Raw genomic sequence first — 21,074 nt, 5'->3', positions numbered from 1 at the left:
ATAATTTGAGAAGAATGTATAAAACATGCAATACAGGGCAAGATCATTTAGAAATAGCCCTTGGGAGAGGGGTCATTTTGTGCTGTTGCCATTTTTTCCCCAGAACATTGATAATAATATTTTATGCATGGGCCTCTTGACATGAAGTTAAACAGCTAATAAACTCTGCCAGATTAGCCAATTTTCTACTTGATTTTTAATCTAGGGTGAGTGGACAGTAGTATAAATTAGGATAATTCTTGTGTTTTTAGGCCTATTTTGAGTAAGGGCTCCTTGTTGCCAGAGTGAAACAAAGGGATCAAGGGAATTAGAAATGGGTTTCAGCAGGTTCTGACCAGTTCTGGAGAACCGGTAGTGGAAATTTTGAGTAGTTCGGAGAACCAGTTGTAAAAATTCTGACTGGCCCCGCCCCCATCTATTCTCTGCCTCCCAAGTCCCAGCTGATTGGGAGGAAATGGGGATTTTGCAGTAACCTTCCCCAGGTTGGAGAGGGAATGGAGATTTTACAGTATCCTTCCGCTGCCATGCCCACCAAGTCACGCCACTCCACACCCTCAGAACCAGTAGTAAAAAAATTTGAAACCCACCCCTGAAGCGAAAGGTACTGCACCACTAATACTTTGGCATAATAGTCGCTAATATTTATTTATTTCATTTATTTTTATTAAAACAAATTCATATGGCTACCCAACACACACATAGTGACTCTGGGCAGCACACAGCAGTAAGAAATCACAATTGAAAGCCCCAGCTTTTCCTTCTCCTTGCAGTTTAATTAACTGAAACTTTATTTGCTTTTGCTGTGACAAAGTGATAGTGATGATATTCCGTAAGAGGGGGAAATCCTAGGCTCACACTTGGAAAGAGAAAGTTTTCTGACTGAAGTGTATGACATGGAGCAGAAGAGATGCCGATGACCATTTCCTGTACTCGCAAAAAATGTAAAAATTTGCCACTTGGGTAAAAATAATGGTGACATTCCACCTTATGGGATTAGGTTCCAGAAAGAAATGTCTGTTTAGTTTATTTAATTAAGTAGGATTTGTATAACTGCCCATCTCATGCAAGCGACTTTAGGTGGCTGTCAGCATCCCAAGAAGACCGGAAAGGAAGCATGACAAGGTGAACTGATTCTACTTTATTTTAAGACTACATTAACAAAATCTTTCTCAAGTCTGAAAATACAAATCTCCCGCCTTCTCTTTTTACTCTTTTTACTTTTTATGAGCCACGGTGGTGCAGTGGTTAGAGTGCAGTACTGCAGGCTCCTTCTGCTGACAGCCGGCTGCCTGCAATTTGGCAGTTCGAATCTCACCAGGCTCAAGGTTGACTCAGCCTTCCATCCTTCCGAGGTGGGTAAAATGAGGACCCAGATTGTTGGGGGCAATATGCTGACTCTGTAAACTGCTTAGAAAGGGCTGTAAAAGCACTATTAAGTGGTATATAAGTCTAAGTGCTATTGCTACTCTTTTAAATTAGGGTGGAACTTTTCTAAGTTTCTTTCTCTGTCCATTATTCAGCTGGGGTTTCTTCTCCTTTTATCTCGTAGTTCGCTAGGCAGCATGTCTTCCCTTGTTTCCCAAAGACATTCCCACATAACATTATTATACAGTAGCTTACCAGGATTAAATTTGTAAGAATGAGAACATAACAGCATCCACCATCCTCTCAAGTCTATTTCCTCACTGAGCATTGATTGCAAGTGACAAATCTTAGTTCATGGTGCAATCTTTTTGGCATGAACACATGTATCTACTTAAATGTTTAAATAGTTTGTGAGACTTTACAGATGGTAGCAAAAAGAATACAGATGCTGGTATGTAGAAATTGCACTTGACTCAAAAGTATTTATTTACTACACCTGTTTCTATGCCACCACAATTAATGAAGATTCAGTAGCTTATGTGAAAGAAATACAAGGTAATTCATCTGCAGTAAAAATGAAAGAACTTCTAAAAGAATGCAAAAACAAACACATGATATAATAATAACAACAACAACAACAACAACAACAACAACAACAACAACAACAACAACATAGTTGGAAGGGACCTTGGAGGCCTTCTAGTCCAACCCCCTGCCCAGGCAGGAAACCCTACACCAACTCAGACAGATGGTTATCCAACATTTTCTTAAAAATTTCCAGTGTTGGAGCATTCATAACTTCTGCAGGCAAGTCGTTCCACTTATTAATTGTTCTATATATGCGTAGCTTCTTCTCCGGTAATATTACACTACTAACCAAAGCATACAAAACATTTGCTAGACCAATTCTCGAATAAAGCTCTTCTATCTGGAACCCGCACTGCATATCGGACATTAATACAATTGAACATGTTCAGAAATATTTCACAAGAAGAGTCCTCCTCAGCTCGTAACAGAATACCTTATGCCACCGGATTTGAAATTTTGGGCTTAGAAAATTTAGAACTATGCCACCTTCGGTATGACCTAAGCATAGCTCATAAAATCATCTGCTACAATGTCCTATCTGTCAATGACTATTTCAGCTTCAACCACAACAATACACAAGTACACAATAGATACAAACTTAAGGTAAACCGCTCCAAACTCAATTGCAGAAAATACGACTTCAGCAACATAGTGGTCAATGCCTGGAATGCACAGCCTGACGCTGTGGTTTCATCCCAAAACCCCCAAAATTTAACCTTAGACTAGCTACTGTTGACCTCACTCCATTCCTAAGAGGTCTGTAAGGGGCGTGCATAAGAGTACCAGCATGCCTACTGTCCCTGTCCTAATGTTCCCTTTACTTGTATTCATTTTATGCATTCAATTCATGCTTATACACACACATATATGTATTATCTAATACGTACTTGACAAAATAAATAAATAAGATAAATAAAAAATATGCTCCAGAGAAGATCAACAACAATTGAGAGGACAGTAGTCACATGAGGAGAAAAGCTATTGAAACAGTTTGGTCTTCAAGAGCTTTGGAAAGGCTATCAAAGATGGAGCCAATCTGATTTCCATGGAGGGGAAAGCCCCGAATGGAAGGAAACTCCTTCCCCTCCAAAGGAAGACTAGGCAGGTAGAAATGTAGAAGGTTTATCTGTGTGGTTTATCTGTCTATTTATTTATACCCCACATTTATTATTTTTATAAATCACTCAAGGTGGCAAACATGCCAAATATTCTTTCCTCCTTCTCCTTCCTTCCTTCATTCTTCCTCCTCCCCACAACAATCATTCCACGAGGTAGGTTGGGGAAAGAGAGGAACTGGCCCAAACTCATCCAGCTGGCTTTCATATCTAATGCAGGATGAAAACTTACCTTCCCCAGTTTCTAGCCTGATGCGTCATTAAACCAAACTGCATAGTTGCCTTCCCACCTTGTCAACCTAAGTGGGTGTCAGGCCTGGAAGCCATCTTTTGCATTGGGCCTTCAGACCTGCCACATTTACTACTGTGGGAAACTGGGAGGGGGGAATTGTGTGAGCATGGGTGATACGTAGTCCTAATAACATTCCTTTCTCAGAGGGTCAAGGCCATCTTGCCCTGCACCTGGAGTGGTGTGACTGGGAGGCATCTCCGGTTGGGACGGTGCATTGATTGGACCATGTGATGGACTTATGGGTGTTGGGCAGGGACTTAAACTTTCCTTTGTGTGGGGACAACCTTTTAGATTCCAGTTTTCCCAGATATGCCAATATGACATTTCTAATAAAAAGTAACTTTAAGGAAATCCAAGCCCTGTGCAATCATCAGAGGCTTTTTTTATAGGTTTTTCTTTGGGCAAAGAAAAAATGCTTTTAAAAGTAAAAAAAAACACCTCTGTTGATCGCGCAGCTCAGCTGGACATGGGGGGGGGCAGGGATTTTTGCTACCAGTTCTCTGAACCACCCTCTGCCATCGCTACCGGATCACGCGATCCGGTCCAAACCGAGAGCATTTCACCCCTGATTTTCCCCCAGAACTTGTGGCTAGCTGTGCAGAAGCTACTGCCCCAGGGAAATTATATAAGAAAGATAGATAGGAGGAATGGGCAAACAAATTTAGATGGAAGTGTGTTGAGTGTACCAAGTAACTGGACAGAGAAAAAAAAAGAAAAAGAAAAAAAAATCCTCTTTGCATCTCAAAGAAAGGATTAAACTTGACTAGGGAAGCAGATTCCCCTCAGACTAAATTCCCCAGGCTTTGCTGCAATGGTGCCCACATTCACTGCTCCCTCAGGACCTTCTTCTTTCAATGGCTGCTTTTAGTTTTATCTGCAAAGGTAACTCCTTCAGTTCACAGATATTTTGATCTAAAAAAACCACACCTCTCTACCAGAGGTGAAATGCTCCCAGTTCAGACCGGATCGCCCGATCCAGTAGTGATGGCGGCAGGTGATTCGGTGAACCGGTAGCAAAAATCCCTGCCCACCCCCTGTCCATGCCCAGTTGAGCTGCACGATCATCAGATGTGTTTTTTTTACTTTTAAAAGCATTTTTTCTTCGGCTTAAAAATGCTTTTAAAATTAAAAAGAAAAGCCTCTGATGATTGCGCGACTCAGCTGGGATCGTTAGAGCCTTTTAAAAGCATTTTTTCTACAACTTCTTCGGCCGAAGAAGTTGTAAAAAAATGTTTTTAAAAATAAAAAAAAAAGTTGGCCATGCCCACCCAGTCACATTACCCCGCCCCACCAAGCCATTCCCACAGTACCTACTGGTTGTAACAAATTTTACATTTCACTACTGCCCTCCATCCATTGTAGTACTTCTTAGTCAAGACTTCTGGGTATTGAAGAAAGTAAAGTATGAGGTGACCTATTTTGTGTGGATTTGGGGGGGGGGTGTCTGTGGAAAAGCTAGCATTTTCATGGTTTTTCCACATATAAATAATGAGAAACTCTGCCCTCAGTTCTATGTAATTGTGGCCAGAAGAGACTTCAAAGTCAACACGCTGTTCACAGGTTATCAATCTTCCATATAGAATTTTTTAATTTTTTTTTACCTTTGTTGTGTTTGGCCAGGGAGGACTATCGTTTTTTCCTTTTACTATCTCTACCCTGTGCTTAATGATGTTTTAAGACAATCCAACACTTATCAGTTCAGCAATGAGACCCCCTCAGCTCTGCCAGGGATTTATGGTAGCTTATTTTGGAGGAGAATTTGGAAAACTGCAAAGGATAAGCCACTTTTCAGCACATAAGCACAGGAGTGGGCTGTTATTTGAAGAAAGATGACTAGTGCATTTGCTCCTTATTTATTCTCTCCTTCTGCAGACCTGCTTTAGGAGAGAAACCCCAGAGAAATGTGAGCTCATTGTAGTGAAGATGATTGAATAAATAAACATTTGCCATTAATATTCCTTAAGTATCATGAATAGGAGGATATTTCCAGGCAATTACATCCCTTGGACTACTCCAGTGCACCGCAGAGGTACAGGGCCAATAAAAGCTCTAGGTAAACAGCGTTTGTCATTGGCTTACAAGGAAGCAAATAACAGAGCCATGAAACCTTGCCACAGCCCTCAGGACGCATTAGTGTGATGTTTGTAATTTGCCTGCTGGTCTCATATGAAGAATCAAGCATGCAGACACAGAATTTGTCTATCGTAAAATTAAACAGAGGGATAGAAAGATGATGGCAAAGAAAATGGCTCTCTTCAATCAGGCAGAAGTACCAGTCTTGCTTAATTTAACTACTATGTTGGGGCTTTCTATTATTTTAATATGCTTTACTTCCTCACTTGCTTTTGTTGAGGTGTGAGGCATTTGGGGCAGATTTTGTGGTAAATATTTATAAAGTAATTATCAGATCCCTCTTGAGACACTTTGTCAGTTACCTTGCAGCAATAATCCTAGACTGACAGTATGCAATCCATTATAAAGGAAGCAGTGGTCAAGAGGAAGAAAGGCTGGGTAACTCTCTACCATTTATTCCTTCCCGCCCTTGAGAAAAATTCTTCCCATCGTTCTTTTTAAAAATTGCTAAATGATTCAGGGATAGGTTTTCTGAGGTGAAGTACTGTGGAATGGAATTGAGAATGTACTATAGGATTATTATTATTTAGCACATGGTGATGTCCAGTGGTGGGATTCAAGTAATTTAACAACCAGTTCTCTGCCTCAATTATTTCTTCCAACAACCAGTTTGCCAAACTGCTCAGAAAGTTAACAATCGGTTCTCCTGAAGTGGTGCGAACTGGCTGAATCCCACCACTGGTGATGTCATATTAGTCAGGAGACTACAGTTTTAATACAAAGTAGTTGTCTGGCTGCTCCTGTGCTACCCAGAATGCGCCACAAGGGGCGAACTAGCTCTGCACTCAGAATGGCCAATGGCATTTTGCAGCGTCCTCCGGGCAGCGGTGGGTTTCCAATATTCATACCATCGGTTCGCTGTGCATGTGCACAATCAGTTCGCATGAATGATTGCTTCATGCGCATGATCTCTACAGGCGCACGATTGCTTCGCCCATGTGCATGCCTTGTGTGCATGCACCCAGGCTTCTGTGCATGCACTTTGCTCCTGTGCGTGCCTTCCGCGCATGCGCCCGACCTCAAAAAATGTGGCTAAATAGGAAGGCATTACACCAGGGCGGGTGGGCAAGCCCCCAGCAGGTGCTGCTACTGGTTCTCCCAAACCGGTATAAACTGGCCGAATGCCACCTCTGCATTCCCACCACCAATGTCACCTTCCATTTGGGCATCGCATTTGGGCAGATCCAGCACCAGTTGAATTCATACTGCTGCTCGAAACACCGTTCTCCCCACTGAAGTAATACCTATTTATCTAATAGGTAATATGTTTTCAAACTGCTAGGCTGGCAGAAACTGAGGCAAGTGATGACTCAAACCCTCAGAGTACCGACTTTCTCTAGCATCATTAAGCCACTGAGCCATTGCCCCTCAATGATATTATAGGAAAATTGCCAGGTTTGCTTTTTATGTTAAAAAAGATGTCTGCGATTCTATGGGCTATGAAATGTTTTCCCCAACATTTAATTTGATGCCATTAAATATCTCCCTTGAGTTGAGCACCACTCTCGGGGCTCTCATCAATGATTTGCTATTTGCTGCCTTTTGGATTATTTTTCCCCCATTTCTCAGTCCAATTGTTCACCATTCCTAATGCTGCTTAGCTTATAAAAATTGGTGAAAGTGGCTTAGGTGCTGCCCCTCTCTAGCAACATTTAATTGCTTTTCCACAAAAAGCTGGAGACAAATCTCTTTCTCTCTTAATTTGACTATATTGACACCAAATCAGAAGTGCCAATATTTTATTACCTGAAAAAATGTCCACTGAAACTCTTTTAGCCAATATAAAATACAAAAGAATGATCTTTTGTTTGTTAATGAATTTCAGAGACACGTCATCTTAATATTTATGAAGAACTTCTGTTGAAGTTTCATTAATATCAATTGTACATTAGCGTTAGAAAGAAAGGAAATTAAATGATACAATCTTCATTGGATTTAGAACTCAAGATAAATGTAATTTTCATTATTTACTGATTTTGGAACTATGAAGGAAAATTGAACTTTTAAAAAAGCTAATCCATATCTGTTAAATAAGTTCCAACAATGATCTTAGTGTCATATGTAATGCTAGTGATTTTTTAGACATGCTGCTGGTTATTATTTCGAGTAATGTTTCAAAAAGCATGTTGGATAATAACCAGCACCTGTTCCTTTTTTATTAATTTGAAATTTTACCTTGATTCATACCAAATGAAAGATGTATCTCTATGTGCATTTTTAAAAAACAGAATATCTAGCAATTGATGTCAGTAATGGTTTTAAGTATACAGTATGCATATTTTTACTGCTGTTTTAACAGTAGTGAGTTTTCGATAGAATAAACCATGATGTTATTGTTTGACAAACAGACCTTTCCTAAATAATTAAGTCATTTGATTTCGGCCGATTGCAGTCATTTGTGGACAATATTTGCTAGCAGGAGGTAATCAAATGCACACTATCTTTGAGTGAACATCACATTTTAAAAAAAAAACTTTAATGGAGATCTGAGAGATTATATATAGAGTCTTATATATTATATATTCAAATTCAAAAGAAATTGGATTTGTTGATGAGAGAATTGGCAATCCTTACAGTGGAAGTTTAAATGTACAATTTAAATACATTTTAGGTGGAATATTTGAGGCTGTCCTTGAAGACCACTCAGAAACTTAAACTGGTCCGGAATGCACCAGCTCACAAAGTAATGTGTGGGGGGCCCTCTAGGTTATTATTATTATTTTTATTATTTATTCGATTTTTATACCGCCCTTCTCCCGAAGGACTCAGGGCGGTGTACAGCCAAAGTAAAAACAGACAATACAATATACAATTTAAAATACAAATTAAAAAAAACTTTAATGGAGATCTGAGAGATTATATATAGAATCTTATATATTATATATTCAAATTCAAAAGAAATTGGATTTGTTGATGAGAGAATTGGCAATCCTTACAGTGGAAGTTTAAATGTACAATTTAAATACATTTTAGGTGGAATATTTGAGGCTGTCCTTGAAGACCACTCAGAAACTTAAACTGGTCCGGAATGCACCAGCTCACAAAGTAATGTGTGGGGGGCCCTCTAGGTTATTATAATTATTTTTATTATTTATTCGATTTTTATACCGCCCTTCTCCCGAAGGACTCAGGGCGGTGTACAGCCAAAGTAAAAACAGACAATACAATATACAATTTAAAATACAAATTAAAAAACTTATTTTATAATTGGCCTAAAAAACTTTAAAATATATAAAAAAAACTAAAAAACCCTTAAAATTACTAATAGAAAATTTAAAAATCAATGAAGTTTAAGCCAGCCCCGCGCGAATAAAAAGATGTGTCTTCAGTTCGCGGCGGAAGGTCCGAAGGTCAGGTATTTGGCGTAATCCCGGGGGAAGTTCGTTCCAGAGTGTGGGAGCCCCCACAGAGAAGGACCTTCCCCTGGGGGCCGCCAGCCGGCATTGCTTGGCGGATGGCACTCTGAGAAGTCCCCCTCTGTGGGAGCGTACGGGTCGGTGGGAGGCATGTGGTAACAGCAGGCGGTCCCGTAAGTACCCAGGCCCTAAGCCATGGAGCGCTTTGAGGGTAGTAACGAAAACCTTAAAGTGCACCCGAAAGGCCACAGGTAGCCAGTGCAGTCTGCGCAGGAGCGGTGTTACGCGGGAGCTACGCGAAGCTCCTTCTATCACCCACGCAGCTGCATTCTGGACTAACTGAAGCCTCTGAGTGCACCTCAAGGGGAGCCCCATGTAGAGAGCATTACAATAATGGTTTTGCCCATTGGTTTTGCATTACAATAATGGTTGTATTACAATAATGGTTTGCCCATTGTAATACCTTTGTAGCGCAAGTTGCACCTGTTTCCAGTTTCTTTCTAGGTGCAATTCATCGTGCTGGTCATCACTTTTAAAGCCACATACGGCACAGGGCCAAGTTACTTGCATGACAACTTTTCCCAAAGGACATCTACCCATCCTATAGGTTGGCACTCTCCCAGTCCCTTCCCCTAAATATTGCCATCCGATAGGAGGTAGGAACAGAGGTGGGTTTCAGCAAGTTCTGACCAGTTCTGGAGAACCGGTAGTGGAAATTTTGAGTAGTTCGGAGAACCGTTAGTAAAAATTCTGACTGGCCCCGCCCCCATCTATTCTCTGTCTCCCGAGTCCCAGCTGATCGGGAGGAAATGGGGATTTTGCAGCATCTTTCCTCTAGAGTGGGGTGGTAATGGAGATTTTGCAGTATCCTTTCCCTGGATTGGGGAGGGAATGGAGATTTTACAGTATCCTTCCCCTGCCACACCGACCAAGCCACGCCCACCAAGCCATGCCACGCCCACCAAGCCACAACCACAGAACTGGTAGTAAAAAAATTTGAAACCCACCACTGGGTAGGAAGCATACTTTTTCCATGCCAGCTCCTGCCCTATATAACCCTCTTCCTCCTAAAGATTAGTATGTCTTGGCTCTCTTAGCCTTCCATAAAGCTTTGAAGACCTGGTCATTTCCCCCCTCCCCAAGTGCTGGGATAAGATTAGATAATTGCACATTAAAAGGTTGACTTGTTGCCTGCTCTTTCTTGTTTTTAATGTTTAATCTGTTCAGTTTTATAGTTTGAATATGATTTTATATGTTGTTTTAACTTTTGATTGAGGACAGTCCAGAGTGGGTCTGAAGATGGGCAGCTATATAAATGTTTAAACAAACAAACAAACAAACAAACAAACCAAACCAAACAAACAGTACTTGCAATAATTCAGTTAGTTTCGCAAGTCAGAAAACCATGAACATATTTTCTATCCATTGGTGCTTTGCATTTGCTAGCCAGAAACTGAATTTCACATCTATACATGTATTATTCTCACACCAGTAAGGTTCTATATTTTGCCACAGACTGTAATTGTAATGTGTTTGTCTGCCCATGGATGAATAAGCTACAAGGGCATCTGCGGACATAAAGTACATCCATTCATAAGCAAACTCACTGATGAAATTCCATTATCAGGGAATGAAATCAAGAATATGGATAACAGTTGTCACTGTCAAATAATGAAACACTGTCTCATGTTAGTTTTCTTTTTTTTGGGGGGGGGAGACAGTTTTGTAAAGCTGCATGCCTAATTTCAAGGCGTAAAATAGAGAATGCAAGTCCTACAAGTTCCTAGACCCAGCTGTGTCTACTGTAGCTCACGTAAATTTTTTTACTGCTTTATCTTTGAAATCCTGTCATTTTATATTGTTCAAGAATCACCGGCATGGACGACAGCACAACAGCATAATATATTGTGTAGCCATCCATTTATTTGGCAGAAAATAAATTGAAAATGGTTTTAGAATCTTTCTTGGGCCAGTTGTTATGGCCTTTTCTGAATCGTTCTATTCCTGCACAGCAGTTAAAAACCTTCGCCTGAAAATCAGCGGACTAGGAAAAAAAAAAAAAGAAGAAGTGAAGCTTGGAGATTAGAATACAGATAAAGATTGATAATAGTTGGTGAATTTTCAGACAATTCCTTTTTTCCATGAATTATGTCAGGTGCTTGGAGCACTACATAAGAATTGTAAGACTTGGCTGCCTGGTAGTGATAATGTATCTGTGGAACCCAGAGCTAGCCAGAACAGTAAATGTGGGGTGTTTAAGTCATAAATTACTTAGGTATCAGACCTCCAGAAAGTAACAGAAAGCTCTGAAAGAAGAAGCAACGCAGGGTCTCCAGACTGTGATTAACCTTTATAAATTTTGCTCAGGAATGTGTACATTGATAAAGACGTTTGACACAATCATATTTTAGGCCACGGGAGAAAATGGTGTTGATACAGATTATTTGCTCATAACTGTCCGTCAAATAGGGAACATGAATTATTTAGTAAATATTAGGTCAGAAAGATTATAAAAGGATAATATTTAGCAAAGTTTTATATAGCTGAATGTACAATGGAAGAATGCTAATGCAAAATCAATGTGCTGTACATGAAGAGTTCCACCATATCTATTAAAAGGTTTACAAAAACAGAAAAACTGGTAAATAGGGCCTCTGGTGGCTCAGCAGACTAAGTCTGTCTGTTATTAACACAGCTGCTTGCAATTACTGCAAGTTCAAGTCCCACCAGGCCCAAGGTTGACTCAGCCTTCCAGCCTTTATAAGGTAGGTAAAATGAGGACCCAGATTGTTGGAGGCAATAAAAGTTGACTTTGTATATAATATACAAATGGATGAAGACTATTGCTTAACACAGTGTAAGTCCAATCTAATGGCAACACTGCAGCCTTACCAGCCATTATTTACAACAGAATCAGAGTTCTCAGCCTCGTTACAACCACCACAGAGTAATAAATTCATCACCCACATATACGTCATAACCTTTTACACAAAATGAAACACACAATCTACTAATTGGCTTAATAGCTGCAACCAGAGGAACATCTGCCCAATTGGACTACATAAGTGGTGGGATTCAAACAATTTAACAACCGGTTCTCTGCCCTAATGACCGGCTGGGTGGCCATGGCCATGGTGGGCATGGCCAGGGGATGGGACAGGCAGCACCCGGCCTCCTGCACCCTCCTGAGAGCAATAACGGGCTGCAGGGGGTGGGACATTCTGCCCCACACCCCCTTTTGGACCTACTAGGCCTCCCTGCAGTCTCTTGGGAGCGAAAATGGGCCATGGGGGGCCATGCCACACACCCCTGCGCCCCGGTTTGGGCCTAGTAGGCCTCCCCGCAGCCTCCTGGGAGCAAAAATGGGCCGTGGGGGGTTGTGCACTGCACCCCACACCCTGTTTTGGGCCTAGTAGGCCTCCCTATACTTACCTGGGAGCCAAAATGGGGCACGTGAGGACTCCTGAAAGGGCTGGGGCAGGGAGGGGCAGGTCCAGCCACCAATTTAACTACCGGTTTTTCCGAACCGGCCCGAACCAGCTGAATCCCGTCACTGGATTACAAGCATGACGACTAGCAGCTATAGAGGGTCCCATGCCAATACCAGCTCTACTACAGTCAAGCACAACAATAGTACAGGCATCTTCCTATTAATCCACCTGCATCCCGTAATTCAAAATAATAAAACCATAATGGCAGCGTGTCTCTTCCTGGGGGCCACAACACTATTTGTAGCCACTTCAGCCATTACCCCACAATTTATTTAAAAAATCATTGCTCTATCAACAGGTCAACTCAGACTGATAATAACAATAGTAGGACTAAATGAACCAACATTAGTCTTCTTCAGTACAGTTGCTCATTCTTTTTTTTCAAAACACTTTTATTCCTACAGACAAGTTTAATAATAATAATAACAGAGTTGGAAGGGACCTTGGAGGTCTTCTAATCCAGCCCCCTGCCCAGGCAGGAAACCCTACACCATTTCAGACAAATGATTATCCAACATTTTCTTTAAAATTTCCAGTGTTGATGCATTCACAACTTCTGCAGGCAAGTTGTTCCACTTATTGATTTTTCTAACTGTCAGGAAATTTCTCCTTAGTGCTAAGTTGCTTCTCTCCTTGATTAGTTTCCACCCATTGCTTCTTGTTCTACCCTCAGGTGCTTTGGAGAATAGTTTGACTCCCTCTTCTTTGGGGCAGCCCCTGAGTTTATTTATTCCCAACATAGGAAATGAACAAGACTTGAAAAAGCAAGGTATGCTTTGCTTCTCTGGATTTTACTTCCAGAGATACCATCATCCACTCCCATATTGGTTCACAGGCCCTAATAATTTATTTATTTATTTGATTTTTATACCGCCCTTCTCCCGAAGGACTCAGGGCGGTGTACAGGCAAGATAAAACAATACAATATACAGATTAAAATACCATTTAAAAAACTTATTTAAATTAGCCTAAAAATTAAAAAATTTCCATACTAAAAACCCCGTTTAAAAATTGATAAAAGATAAAATTCAATTTAAGACAGCCCCGCGCAAATAAAAGATGCGTCTTCAGTTTGCGACGGAATGTCCGAAGGTCAGGTATTTGGCGTAAACCCGGGGGAAGTTCGTTCCAGAGTGTGGGAGCCCCCACAGAGAAGGACCTTCCCCTGGGGGCCGCCAGCCGACATTGCTTGGCGGACGGCACCCTGAGAAGTCCCTCTCTGTGAGAGCGTACGGGTCGGTGGGAGGCATGTGGTAACAGCAGGCGGTCCCGTAAGTACCCAGGCCCTAAGCCATGGAGCGCTTTAAAGGTCGTAACCAGCACCTTAAAGCGCACTCGAAAGGCCACAGGCAGCCAGTGCAGTCTGCGCAGGAGCGGTGTTATATGGGAGCTACGCGGAGCTCCCTCTATCACCCGCACAGCTGCATTCTGGACTAACTGAAGCCTCCGAGTGCACTTCAAGGGGAGCCCCATGTAGAGAGCATTACAATAATCCAGGCGAGAGGTAACGAGCGCATGAGTGACCGTGCACAAGGCATCCCGATCAAGGAAGGGGCGCAACTGCCGAACCAGGCGAACCTGGTGGAAGGCCCCCCTGGAGACGGCCGTCAAATGATCTTCAAACGACAGCCGTTCATCCAGGAGGATGATAATAATCACAACAATGCTTTCCACCATGTATATTCTATGAATTATTCACTTCACAGTGACTAACTTCCCATGCACGAAACAAAGAAATGCTCATGAAGTAACAAAAGCCCTCACCAAACCCATTTCGTGCCGAGCTCTCAGATCAATTTTCTCAGGTACAATGAACAGACACTCTATCCATACATAGCAACAACACTTACTATATCAAAAGCCATTAAACTATACAGACTAAACATTAGCCTAGAATGCCTTCTATTATCAACAGATCTGCTATTTATACCAAGCCACCAAGCCCTCACCCCCAACACTAAGCCTTTTCATCAATCAACTCGCCTTCTTCAACTTGCTCTACTGCACAATCCCAGTTAACACGACAACTCAGCCAACAGACCACCACAAAATCGCTTCCCACAATAGTGACTCCTTTTCAAGCTCCAGGGTCTAGGGTGGGGTAAAGTTCTGTATCAAGGAAAATAAATAGAAATAAACTGCAGAAGAACACTTCTGCAGCCCTATAATCAGTGGTGGGATTCAGCCGGTTTGGGAGAACCGGTTGTTAAATTGGTGGCAGGCCCCTCCCTTCCCTTCCCCTCCCCTCCCCTTCCATGATTCCCCACATGCCCCATTTTGGCTCCCAGGTAAAGCGCAGGGAGGCCTACTAGGCCTCAAATGGGGCACGGAGGGGGGCAAGCCCCCCCACATGGCCCATTGTTGCTCTCAGGAGGCTGCAGGGAGGCCTACTAGGCTCATATTAGGATGTGGGGGTGGGTGGCATGCTGCTTTTCACACCCCTGGCCACGCCCACCATGGCCACGCCCACCCAGCCAGTCATTAGGGCAGAGAACCGGTTGTTAAATTATTTAAATCCCACCACTGCCTATAATTATTCTCCAGACTCTGAGAGGTCTGCTTTAATTATCATTACTGCAAGAGCAGAACGAGTGATATTCTCAGTACTTGGAGGTGCTTATATTTGTGTGTGTGTGTGTGTGTGTGTGTGTGTGTGTGTGTGAATAAAGGAATAAGTATTTATGACCGAGTTCTTTTTTGCATAAACAGAGTAAGGTCCTGTGAAAGGGGGGATCAATGTACAATTAGAATTCTGAACAGGAGTAAGGACGAAGGTTTGCAGCAAATTGATTTACAATATGAGAGAAATACAAATGCAGTAACAGTCAGTACACTTCATTCATAGCACTGGATGGGACAAGACTGAAGCAGATAAAGCAGATTAATACTGCTTGCTTACCTGTGTTAAAAGTTCTCAAAACAAAAAAAGTAATATTTCTTTTATGTTGCGCAGACTGTTTAAAGGTCAATATTGCTTTTAGCATTTTCCTTTTGAAAAAAACAACCTAGTGGTTTTTAATGTGCTATATTGTCCTATGCTCTACTACTATTGCTACCACCATTACTATTATCTGGACACAGAAGTACCATAATTTTTCTTTGGAAGGATGGTATCATGTTTGGCAATTCTGTCTGGGAAAAGTCTACCTATTGTCGCTAAGAATGAATGAAGTGTCAATCAATAAACATTTCAATATCAGCTTTGATTAAGTACTTAAATGCAGCTAACAATTTATGAAACAAGAAATTGCTCTCTAAGATAACATTTAAGATAAAAGAAATTGCTTTAAGAGTTAAGTATTCCAATCATTGTGGTTCCCTGATTATGAAAAGAAGCAGGAAAGAAGTCCAAAGCTATAATTCTCACTTCTTTTTATTGAAATGGGAACTGAATATGCCACAAGGAACATAAACAATAAGTAGAAAGCAATGGGTTAGTTAGGAATATGGGAGGGGACAAATGGCAAAGTGCTGCCAATCAAAGAAATGTCATGATCTATGTACTTGCTTCAGAGAGTGGAGCTCAATTAAGAAAAGTAAGTATTTTCTTGATTTCATCCCAGTAGACACATCATAATTTTGAAACTATTATGGTTTGCTGCGTGCACTACTGCTTAAGAAGTTTGTCTAATACAAGAAGAGGCAGGGACACTAATTAATACGGGAAGAATGTATGTAAACGAAACACAAAAATAAAACCAGCACGAAACTATCTTGTTGGTGGTTTGCCCATGAGGAGAAAATGAATGAAAATCAAATTGCAAAAGCAAGATACGAAGGATGAATTAAAGGGACTGGAAGAAGGGGAAGACTGAAAAACTTGAGAAATTGATTTGGTGAGGATGTGGAAAAGGAGCAAGAATTCTGAAGACCGAAAAGCACTGCATACAGCAGTGCACAATTGAAGTGGAAGTGTTGTGTCTGCGCCCCCCGAGCCGGGCCTCCTGCCAGAAAGTGACTTGGAAAGTGAGGGGGAAGGGCCGTCAGGACTTACCTCAGGAGCACCGGCTTCCCTGGCTCAGCTCCAGGAGCCAGAGGCAGGCCAGGTGGAAGAGATAACGAGGCCTCCGTCCCCTGACTCTTTTCCCCCCAGGCCACACCTCCAGACCCATCTGATGGCAATCAGGCCTGGCTGGACCCTAGGTTTCGTAGGCAGGAGAGGCGGGAACAAGAGAAGCAGGGGTGGGGCAGGCCTAGGAACTGCTGAGTCATGAAGCCATACCCCACAGGATATAAAGCCAGCAAGAGCTGCTGTGCCTCTTCGTAGCAGGCAAATTAACTGCTTAACTAAGAGCTGAAGTACTGTTTGACTCATCGGCGTCGAGGGAGATAACAGAGACACTTGGCAGACACTCGCTATGTTGCTGCCAGAGCTGATAGTGCCGGCTAATTAAGCCATCGCTTGGACGGAGGCGAGGGGGGACAGAACAGGAAGCTTTGGAGCCTCAGACATTGGAGCCTCAAACATCAGAGCCTTCTTGGCATTTGGTTGTCCTTTGGTTCATATATTCAAGATCTCTTATATCTATTTTTGAAAAAAAAATCATTGACCAGGCACTTATGTATGGTTGCATCTTAAAAAGGTAAAGGTTCCCCTCGCACATATGTGCTAGTCGTTCCCGATTCTAGGGGGCGGTACTCATCTCCGTTTCAAAGCCGAAGAGCCAGCGCTGTCCAAAGACGTCTCCGTGGTCATTTGGCCAACATGACTAAACGCCAAAGGCACACGGAAGGCTGTTACCTTTCCCCAAAAGTGGTCCCTACTTTTCTACTTGCGTTTTTTACGTGCTTTCAAACTGCTAGGTCGGCAGAAGCTGGGACAAGTTAACGGGAGCTCACCCCATTACGCGGCACTTGGGATTCGAAACCGCTGAACTGCCTATCTTTCGATCAACAAGCTCATTATCTCAGTTACAAATGTTTTATAGTCTTGACAGATTTATTTTCCTTTCTTTTGTAATGATGCCTAATGTAGAGTTTGTTTCCCCCCCTTTTTTTGAAATAGACAGATACTTTATTATTGATTCTATGCAGTTATTGACAACAAGGTCCTTTTCTTTATTAGTCATCACCTGATTAGCCCTGTGAGGTTCAATATTTTGTTTTATGGAATTTGAATCCTTTTATTCTAGTTTGTGTTGAATCTTTTTTGTTTTTATCTGTGTAATGCACTTCCCTGGTTCAAAGATGTTTTCTTAGAATTTTCCAGTTCTCTCTTTCCTAAAAGAAATAGAATAGAATAGAATAGAATTTTATTGGCCAAGTGTGATTGGACACACAAGGAATTTGTCTTGGTGCATATGCTCTCAGTGTACATAAAAGAAAAGATACGTTCATCAAGGTACAACATTTACAACACAATTGATGATCAATATATCAATATAAATCATAAGGATTGCCAGCAACAAGTTATAGTCATACAGTCATAAGTGGAAAGAGATTGGTGATGGGAACTATGAAACGATTAATAGTAGTGCAGATTCAGTAAATAGTTTGACAGTGTTGAGGGAATTATTTGTTTAGCAGAGTGATGGCCTTCGGGAAAAAACTGTTCTTGTGTCTTGTTGTTCTGGTGTGCAGTGCTCTATAGTGTCGTTTTGAGGGTAGGAGTTGAAACAGTTTATGTCCAGGATGCGAAACAGAAGAATTGAACATTATCAGCAAAACTAACTACCTCTCTGTACATCCTAAAATCCAAATCATTTATAAATCTAAGAAGCCTATTCCAGGATAGATCTATCAAGGTCTTTGCTGGTTAAATTCTTCTGGTGCAGGAACTGGCCATTTCTTCTTATTCCTTTCTTTCTATATTTTACTCCATAACTGATGCATAAAGCTCAAAGTAATTCCAACAAATGGAATTAGTTTTGCAAATCTATTTGCTTGCCTTGCTCCGATACTATTGCTGGTTTTGTGTTTCTTATTGTTTAGAATCATACAAATCCTTCAAAAGAAATGCTTCAGAGTCCAAGGTAACACAGAGGCAGCATTATTTTGTTAAAGCAGCCTCATTTTTCCCCCCCAGATTGATGGGGTTGCCTCATAAGCTGCTCCTGGGTGTGTGTTTGCATGCAAATCCCTGTAATTTTAATATTTTCTACATATTTTAAATGCAGATAGTTCTTGATGATCTTTTTATAAATGGTGGTATGAGATTGCATAGTGTAACAATGATAAATCAAACAATAAATTCACACCTGTGTGTATGAACCATTCCGCTATTGAATTTCTGCATCCAAAATGGTTAGTAGAAAAAATGGGCAGGCATGGCAGATAATACAGACCAACAGCAATGCTGTAAGTGGAGGCATTATTGTTGTAAGTGTCTGGTACAACTGTTGTATAGCTTATATATAGTAATGCATTATTTGGGATTGTTTAATGTTGAGGAGCTTGCTATAGTCCTGACCAGTTGTGAAATCTAAACTTTTTAATTACCGGTTCTATGGGCGTGGCTTGGTGGGTATGGCTTGGTGGGGTGGCAGGGGAAGGATATTGCGAAATCTCCATTCCCACCCAACTCTGGGACTAGCTAGCAGTGGTATTTGCCGGTTCTCCGTAATACTCAAAATTTCCACTACCAGTTCTCTAGAACCTGTCAGAACCTGCTGGATTTCACCCCTGGTCCTGACTCTTGAGGGGCAAATGACATGGGTTTTGTAATTTGTTAACTAACACAGCTACTTTGTATTCTAATTTGATTCATTAAAAAAGGACAACAAAGAATGTTCTTTCTGCGCCAACTCAGTAAGCTCAAACTGCCCAAGGAGCTGCTGATCCAATTCTACAGAGGAATTATTGAGTCTGTCATTTGCACCTCTATAACTGTCTGGTTCGGTTCTGCAACCCAACAAGAAAAACACAGACTTCAGAGGATAATTAGAACTGCAGAAAAAACAATTGCTACCAACCTGCCTTCCATTGAGGACCTGTATACTGCACGAATCAAGAAGAGGGCCTGTTCTGTTTCCCTTCCCCCAATACTCCCAGCAAAGAGTCCGTCAGAGGCCTTCCTTTTTTTTTCCTTTTATTTACATAGATACATGTCCTGGCCACGTCTACCCACGGGCCTGCCAAGTTTCTGGAGATAACGAGGAAATTATAGATAAGGCCAGAATTACTCACGAATATATTCTTCCCTCCATGAAATAGTTAGCTCGCGCCAAATTCATTGCTTTGTCCGAGACAAAAAACCAGGAAGTCCCGCCTCCTATTTATAGTCTCTGCAGATGTCACTGCATGACAATTATGACTTGGCTTTGTCCCAACTCTTCCGCTGCTGCGCACGTCGATCAAGCCTTCGTAATCTTGCGTCCCTCCAAAACTGTTCTTGGGCGTTGCCAAATCAGAAGAAGGCCGGGAGAATCAGGCCGTGCCGGCCCCTCCCTTTGAGTGGGTGCCAGGGAGGAGAGGGCTCAAGAGAAGCAGGGCTTGCCAGGTCTTCTCCTCATTTTCTGAATCATCCGAGTCCAGGAGTCTGGGTCCAGGAACCTGGGTCACAACACTATCCTCACCGCAGGGCCCTTCCCCGGGCTGACGATCGGGATGCGGTCGGGCTGGGTTCTGCTCATGGAAGGCCTGCACCAGGTCAGGGCATGAACGCCGGAGGCATCTACCCAGGAGAAATCAGTCCCGTATCCCTTCCACGCGATCAAATATTGGAAACGACCCTTTAGCCAGCGAGTCTCAGACGCTGTGGACTTCAGATTCCTCCGACCCGTCCTCGGCGACAGTGACGGTGCTGTTGGGCACCGAAGGGGACTCGGTGTGGCCTCAGGAACCAGAAGGGACCGTGAAAACGGGTGGATCCGCATGGATCGTGGCAGGGTCAGTCGGTAGGCTACCGGGTTGATGACTGCCTCGACAGGGAACGGGCCGATGAATCGGTGGTCCAACTTCTTTACCGGCGGTCGGACGGGAGGTGTTTGGTGGAGAGCCACACCGGTCTCCAACTGCCAGCGGGGCGTTGCCCGTCGGGAGCGGTCAGCGGACCGTTGTAGTCCTCCTTTGCCCGATTCAGCTGCTGACGTACCAACTGTTGGACCGCATGCAATTCCGTCAGGAAGGTCTGCGTTCGGGAACAGGAGAGTCCGTGGTGCCAGAGGAAGAGCGGATGGTACCCACATTGGCAAAGAACGGGTCATCTGAGTAGAGGTGTGCTGAGAGTTGTTAAAAGCAAACTCCGCCAGAGACAGGTAGTCGGCCCAGTTGTCCTGTTGCTGGTTGATGAAGCAACGGAGATACTGTTCCAGTATACCGATGACCTTCTCTGTACCCCGCCGGTCTCCGGATGGTGCGATGACGACAGACATACCTGCACCTCCAACGCGCCATCAGGCTCTTCCAGAAGCGGGCTGTGAACTGAACTCCAGCGGTCCGAAACCACCCTGTCCGGTAGACCATGGAGGCGGAAGATGTGCTGCAGAAAGAGACGGGCCGTTTTTGCGGCTGTGGGCAGTCCGCGGCATGGGATGAAGTGTGCCATCTTGGTGAGCATGTCCACCACCACCAGCACCGTGGTGAACCCAGAGGACGGCGGCAGGTCTGTCAGGAAATCCATAGAGATCGCCCCCCAGGGTCTGTCGGGTGTCGGCAAGGGTTGGAGGAACCCGGGAGGGGCCCCCGTGGCGGTCTTGGCTTGCCGGCACGGTACGCAGGATGTCACGTAGGCATGTATATCATGCCGCACTCGGGGCCACCAAAAGGTCCGTGTCACCAGGTGGAGGGTCTTGAA

The 21,074-nt window shown here is 42.8% G+C and overlaps 1 protein-coding gene across 1 annotated transcript in view; it reads left to right on the top strand.

The window, feature by feature from the left end:
- The window catches only part of CTNNA3 (catenin alpha 3), a 1,121,082-nt gene that overhangs the window by 159,384 nt on the left and 940,624 nt on the right, over positions 1 to 21,074 (top strand). The gene's annotated exons all lie outside the window — the stretch shown is intronic.

Source organism: Ahaetulla prasina, chromosome 6, assembly GCF_028640845.1.
Source record: "Ahaetulla prasina isolate Xishuangbanna chromosome 6, ASM2864084v1, whole genome shotgun sequence".
Classification (NCBI taxonomy): domain Eukaryota; kingdom Metazoa; phylum Chordata; class Lepidosauria; order Squamata; family Colubridae; genus Ahaetulla; species Ahaetulla prasina.
Note: the sequence above shows the minus strand (reverse complement) of the source record. Positions and strands in the feature narration are given on the sequence as shown.